At 46.2% G+C, this 6,245-nt stretch overlaps 1 pseudogene; it reads left to right on the top strand.

The window, feature by feature from the left end:
- The first annotated feature begins 4,249 nt into the window (after nt 1-4,249).
- LOC138520337 (galanin receptor type 1 pseudogene) lies at nt 4,250-5,151 on the top strand (annotated as a pseudogene).
- Nucleotides 5,152-6,245: the final 1,094 nt, after the last annotated feature.

Raw genomic sequence — 6,245 nt, 5'->3', positions numbered from 1 at the left:
GCACATGTAAAATAACTATTCAGTGAATTCTGAGTGCTCTTTTGCCTCATGTTCAAGGGTTTTCAATCCGATTTTGGCCTCCCATTCAGGGGTGGTAGGTTGGATTTGTAATCCGATTTTTGCCTCTTCCATCTGATTCTCTGCTACTCCTCTCCACCCACAAAAACTTGGTTAACAGGGGTTTGGGTGAGTGTTGCAGGGGGAATGCATAGCAGTTGTCTCAATTAAAAGTATTACCAAAAAGTGATCTTGTTTTCCCTCATTTTTACATTGATGTGTCTGATGTTAGAAAGTTAAATTAAGGGTATTCTATTATGTTGCTGTGTAATTATCACTGCGCTGGTGACTGCTGCCCTATATTGAATCTGCTTGATGTTCATTTGAATTTAAAAATCAATAAATATTTCATTATTACACCGGCCTGGTTCATTGTCCATTACGATACAGGGTGCATGTCACGGGGGGGATGTGAGACGGGTTGGCTGCCTTCTGAAAGCAGAATATGAAATTAATAAACTTGAAAGCGTTTTTATTGTGCGCTACATCCCTGGACAGTGGAAAGAGTATTGGTCTGGAGTGTACCGTGTCTTTAGATCCATGACAGTGGTGCCTGTGGCTGTTGGTTTTATAGTGCTTGCTAGAGAAAAGGGACGCCGCAAATCATTTTTCAAAACCATCGTTGTAATATATCTCCACAGGTGTCAAACACTACAACAAGACGTGGTAACATATTAGTAAGCTTACATTTCTTCACTTCAAAGGATTAAAGCATTGCCCAGGCACCAAAGTTACATCACAATGTTGTACACTTACACAGGACAGATTTGCAAAACCATGCTTTGAGGTACTTGCTGATGCTCCTCACAAATGTTTGCTGCAATCTCGTCCAGCACTTTGGGCTGTAGCCAAGGCAGCATTCATTTTCCCATTTAAACCTTTCCCGATTTCAAAAAACGTTACCATTCCCTGGTTACCAAGCCCAATTTAACCCCATTGCCGGTCCCTCATGGTCATGGCCAGTAGCCAAATTGTGTGGGCTTTGGCCATGATCCGGATAATCTGGCCACTGTCCATGGGCACAGGCTATACCTCAGTCACCAAAGGTATGTCACACTTTTTTGTACATTATGACACTTCTCAACAAATAAAACACGGACACATTTGCAAAACCATGCTTTCGGGTCATTGCCAATGCTCCTTGCATGTGTGTGCTGCAAATCCATACATGTTTTAAAGTGTCAAAACATACATACTAAAAATAGCCATATAACTTAGCCCCCACTTGACCAAATCCATTCATACTTTGCACAAAAATTGAAGGTTGGGTCTATAATCTTTCTGAAAACCTTTGTGCAGATTCGTCAAACAGCAACAGAGTTATAAGCCATCTAAAAATGTTGAGACCCCCCTTTGATTTTGCCCTCTCTTGACAAAATCCCACCGAACATTGTAAACACATTCAAATCGGTGTCTAAAATCTTTTTGCAAACTTGATTCGTCAAATGATACCAAATTTATAAGCCTTTCAAATATTTTGCACCCGCCCCCCTCTAATTTTGCCCTCCCTTGGAGAAACAGCACCATTCATGGTCAGGCCTACAATGCTGTTGCAAAATGCCATGCAGTTTAATTGAATGGAGCCAAAGTTATAAACCATCCAAAAACTGCTTTTCAAAGACCCTGTAATGCAGAAATATGCATGCATGCCCCCGAACATCTCAGATGTTCGCGAACATCACAGGATGTCCCCGGACATGGAGATGAAATAAAACTTGATTTGGGGCTTTTTATGGCCATATTCCATCCAATCCTCATCACCATTTACCTCCCCAGAGATTGTTTTCATTAGTTTGACAAGTGCAATGTGTTTTTTTATATGTTTTTACTGTGATGTCCCTGGACTACAGGCGAAATACACAAATGCAACCTGGAGTCTGTTTCAAAAGTTTTGACGCACCTCATTTGACCAATCAGCGTGCATGTATGCTGTCCACAAACATCACGCTGTGATATTCTTCTACACGTACCGCCTCACGCTGTCGTGTCATTCATACAACACATCGATGAAGATGAGCCGACACAGAGCTGGGGTGCAACACGTCTTTATTCGACAACTGCTTATCTCGAACTAACGGTCTGGCGGTAACCCCGCCCTTTAACTCCCATGAGTCACAGCCCACTAATTAATGGCAACAGACAGAGCACTCATCCTCCAAACACAATGAGAGTGCAACACCACACACGCTGCTCTCTGATTGGTCCAGAAGCGTCCATGGACTCCGAATAAGGAAATGAGTCTGCAGACTGGACCCAGATATCACTAATTTATTTTACCTAGTTTTTGCACATTTAAAAAAAAATGACTGGACAGATGTACACCAAATTTGCAAAAGCACGCTTTCGGGATGAAGCTGCCGCTTCTCAAGCAAGGTTGGTGCAGATCCATCCAGTGTTTTGGGATGTAGACAGCAAAACATTGTTTCTTTCTATTGTGTCTATGAGGATTTCAAAATTGTTATAAGCCACCCAAAAAGTGTTCTGATTAGAGCAACTTAACCATAACTACAGGGCTGCTACCGTATGCTGGTAATATATGGAGAGAGAGGGGGGCGGTTATAGAGGGAAGAGAGGATAGTCGGAGGAGAGGGGAAGAGAGAAGCTTGCCTATAAAAGACTTCGAGAAAGGATGGACAGACAATGAAGAGTACACAGAAGGCGTGGAGAGGGGGTGGAGGGTAGTGTGGGGGGAAACAGTATGAGGGAGGTGCAGAGGAGCTTAAAGGGATCCAGGAGGGAGGGAAGAAACATGCACATATGGATCAGGGGGAAGAAAAGGGACAAGAAGGAGCTGCACACGATGGACTAGATGAGGAAGGATTGGTAATGAAGAGGGATGGGCAGGGGAGGCATGGGAGGGGGCCAGAGATAGAATTAGTAAAATGAGCAGTTGATGAAAAGCAAACATGAAGCTGAAGGTTGGGAGGGCAGGGGAGAGGGAAAGAAAGAGGAGATCAAAGGGGAGGGGGCTTGGAAATAAGTGCAGGTAATGGGAGGGATGCTGTGAAAATCCTGAGGGTGACAGGGATTAAATGACCAGAGCTGTTGCCCGTGGTCCATGAAAGCAAGTGTCTTGTTCCGTAGAAGCAGGTATTTTGTTAAAGGTAGAAGGAGGGGAAAGGAAAGGGTGGGAAGGAAGGGAGAGAGCACAAGGCAGGGAGGGAGAAAGGGTTTAGTAGAGGGAGTGTGTGGAAGTGGGGGTGGGGCAGAGAGAGAACACGACGATAGGTAAGGAACAGGAGTTCTCAGCAGGGGGGTGGAGAGAGAGAAGCAGTGTGGGAGGCGGGAAGGAATGCGCGAGCAGGCTAATGACACAGAGCAGTTGGGAGAGAGAGAGATTGCGAGAGATAGAAAAGGCAAAGCAGAGCGAAAAAGAGATCATTATCTCTAGTGGCTTTCAAGTGTCTGGAGGAGAACAGACAGAAGGACAGGTATGTGCAGCGGGAGTGGGAACTAGCCCTCCGACGTGAAGGAGCGGCAAAGAGAGCATAAGAGAGAGAAAGAGGTGGGCAAGCGGGAGGAGCCGCAGAAGGGGGGACGGATGTCATATCCAGACAGGGTCGTGCGTTAAAGACAAGGCGGAGAAGAGCGAAAGGGGACGAGGGGTGGGCTCATACAGAAACTGGCAACAGAACGAACAGGGGGAGATTGAGGACACAGAGAGAAAGACAAACGAATGATTCCAGTAACTAGGGAAAAAGCGAGAGACAAAACTCAAGAGATAGAAAGAGAGAAACAAGTGACAAAGGTAGACAAATAGGAAAAGAAAACAAGTGAGACATGCAAGCAAGTAAATGAAAACAGAAAGGAAGAAAAGGTAAGCAGGTGAAGAAGAGACGGAAGACAGAATCAATGGGAAAAGGAGTAGGGTGGGGGAGGAAGGGCTTGAAAGCAGAAAAAAAGTGAGTGCAAGAAAATAGGACCAGAGAGTCAGAACTGCAAGGAGTCAAGATAAATAATATCAAGGAAAACGCACGCAGAGACGTGAAAAGACCTCGTAGAAAACATATAGTAGAGGACAAGGGTAGATTACAACACTTAACAAAAGGGTTTGACAGTGGGAAACGGGAAGAGAAAAAAGGAGGGAGTGAGGTACTGCCAACAGAAATGCATAAGGGAAAACACTGAGGAGGAATACAGAATGCCACATGCGAGACTAGTGGACTAGTGGACATGCATCGGAGTTTCGGAGTTTCCGACATTTTGGGTGAGATTAAAATAATTTGCACGGGACTCCCTGAGACACAGGAGGAAGCAACTAAACGAAATAACCTGTTAAAGTCTAGGAAACTTACATCGCCCAGAAGAAATGGAGCAAGAGGACCAGGTCAGGTCTACCACGCCCAAGAATCACTCTGGGCTATGGGATGTTAATGCCACTCTGTGAACCTCTGTGATGCCATGGAGCAGTGCTGGTCGTTCAATGGCAGCCACAACTGCAACCTCAGTGGTGACGCCCAACCGGGGCGCTCCGTAGATGGCTTGGGCATCCAGGCCCATGTGGTGCCAGTGATATTTGGCCTGGTATTTTTTACAGGGGTGATTGGCAATACTCTAGTAATCACAGTCCTGGCACGCAACAAAAAGGGTAAGCCGAGTGTCACCAACATGCTGATTCTGAACCTGAGCGTGGCTGACCTGGCCTTCCTTCTGCTCTGCGTGCCCTTCCAGGCCACAATCTACTCCTTGCCCCAGTGGGTCTTTGGTGGACTGCTCTGTAAGTTTGTGCACTACTTCTTCACAGTCACCATGCTGGTGAGCATCTTCACGCTGGTGGCCATGTCCTTTGATCGCTACATCGCTGTAGTGCACGCTCGGCGCTTGATGTGTGTTCGCCGCCGCAGGAATGCCACTTGGGGCATGGGATTAGCATGGGCCCTCTCGCTCTGCATCGCCGCCCCAGTGGCCCAGCACCAGACCCATGTCACTGACTACTACGAGGCGCCCAACAGCACCTTCTGCTGGGAGCTTTGGGAGGACCAGGATCGGAAGAAGACTTACACGGCAGCCGTCTTGATTGTGGGTTACCTGCTCCCCTTGATGCTCATCACATGCTGCTACATGAAGGTAGGGTGTTTGAGGATGTGTGAATAACATGCATGAAAGTATCCCTCCTGATGAAGCGGCCTCTCACATTTCTGGGGTTTTGGTATGAGAATTCTGGGTTGAATTTACAAGTCGTTGCAATTACGCTTCTTTCCTAGGATTGCAAGGTATGTGTACATGGTATTGTTAGCAGCTGTAATGTCATATGTTAGTACAGTGCTTTTCTAGGCTATCTGAAGCCTGGCATGAGGGATTACACATAGTAAGTGCATGCCTCTGCTGGTGTAATGCTTCAATATGTAATCTGGTGTGAGCGATTCTGCAGTTAGTACACACACACCCTCTTCTCTCGCTCTCCTTCTCTCTCTTCTGGTACAGTGCTTCCATGAGTGATTCCAAGCAATGTAAGGTCCAAGTGAAAGGCTTAATGGTTAGTATACATGATTCATTCACAGTACAAGGCTTCCCTGGTGCACTTAGGCAAACGCGAAAGACATTGAGATTAGCATACACGAGTCTCTGCTGGTGCAGGTCTCCAATGGGAAAGCTTAGTACAGCTGAAAGGTATTGTCCTTAGTATACACGAGTCTCTGATGGCACAGTGATCCCCCGGAAAAGCGATGCGCAAGTGCAACGTACTGTGCTTATCATACACGAGTTTCTGCTGGTATTCCCCAGGTTGGCTGGCTCAAACTGACATGCATTTTGGTTATTATACACGCGTTTCTGCCGGCGTAGTCCTCCCTTGGAAATGCTAGGCATAAGTGAAAGATCTTGTGGTTAGTATACACAAGACTATACTAGCACAAGGCTCTCCTTGGAAGCTAAATCCAACTGAAAGGTTATGTTTTGTTAAGCTGTTTTTATACCTACCACCACCAAAGTGATTTTACGGTGCACAATCTTAACATTATAGTGGCATGTTGTGTCATGTTCCCTAATAGAAAGCATTTTATATGAAGGTGCTTTCTAGTATACTTTTGCTTGGTACTGTGTCAAATGGTTGTGTGATGGAATCGAGGTACAGTGGCGCAGCACAAAATGTGGGCACCCCCTGCGAGACATGCTGAGCCCCCTCCCCCGCAGCTCAGCAACAAATCACGGGTCGCACCACACTCTGGGCCGTGCTAGATTACCATGCT

This window comes from Ambystoma mexicanum, chromosome 13 (genome assembly GCF_040938575.1).
Source record: "Ambystoma mexicanum isolate Mex_15411 chromosome 13, UKY_AmexF1_1, whole genome shotgun sequence".
Classification (NCBI taxonomy): domain Eukaryota; kingdom Metazoa; phylum Chordata; class Amphibia; order Caudata; family Ambystomatidae; genus Ambystoma; species Ambystoma mexicanum.
Note: the sequence above shows the minus strand (reverse complement) of the source record. Positions and strands in the feature narration are given on the sequence as shown.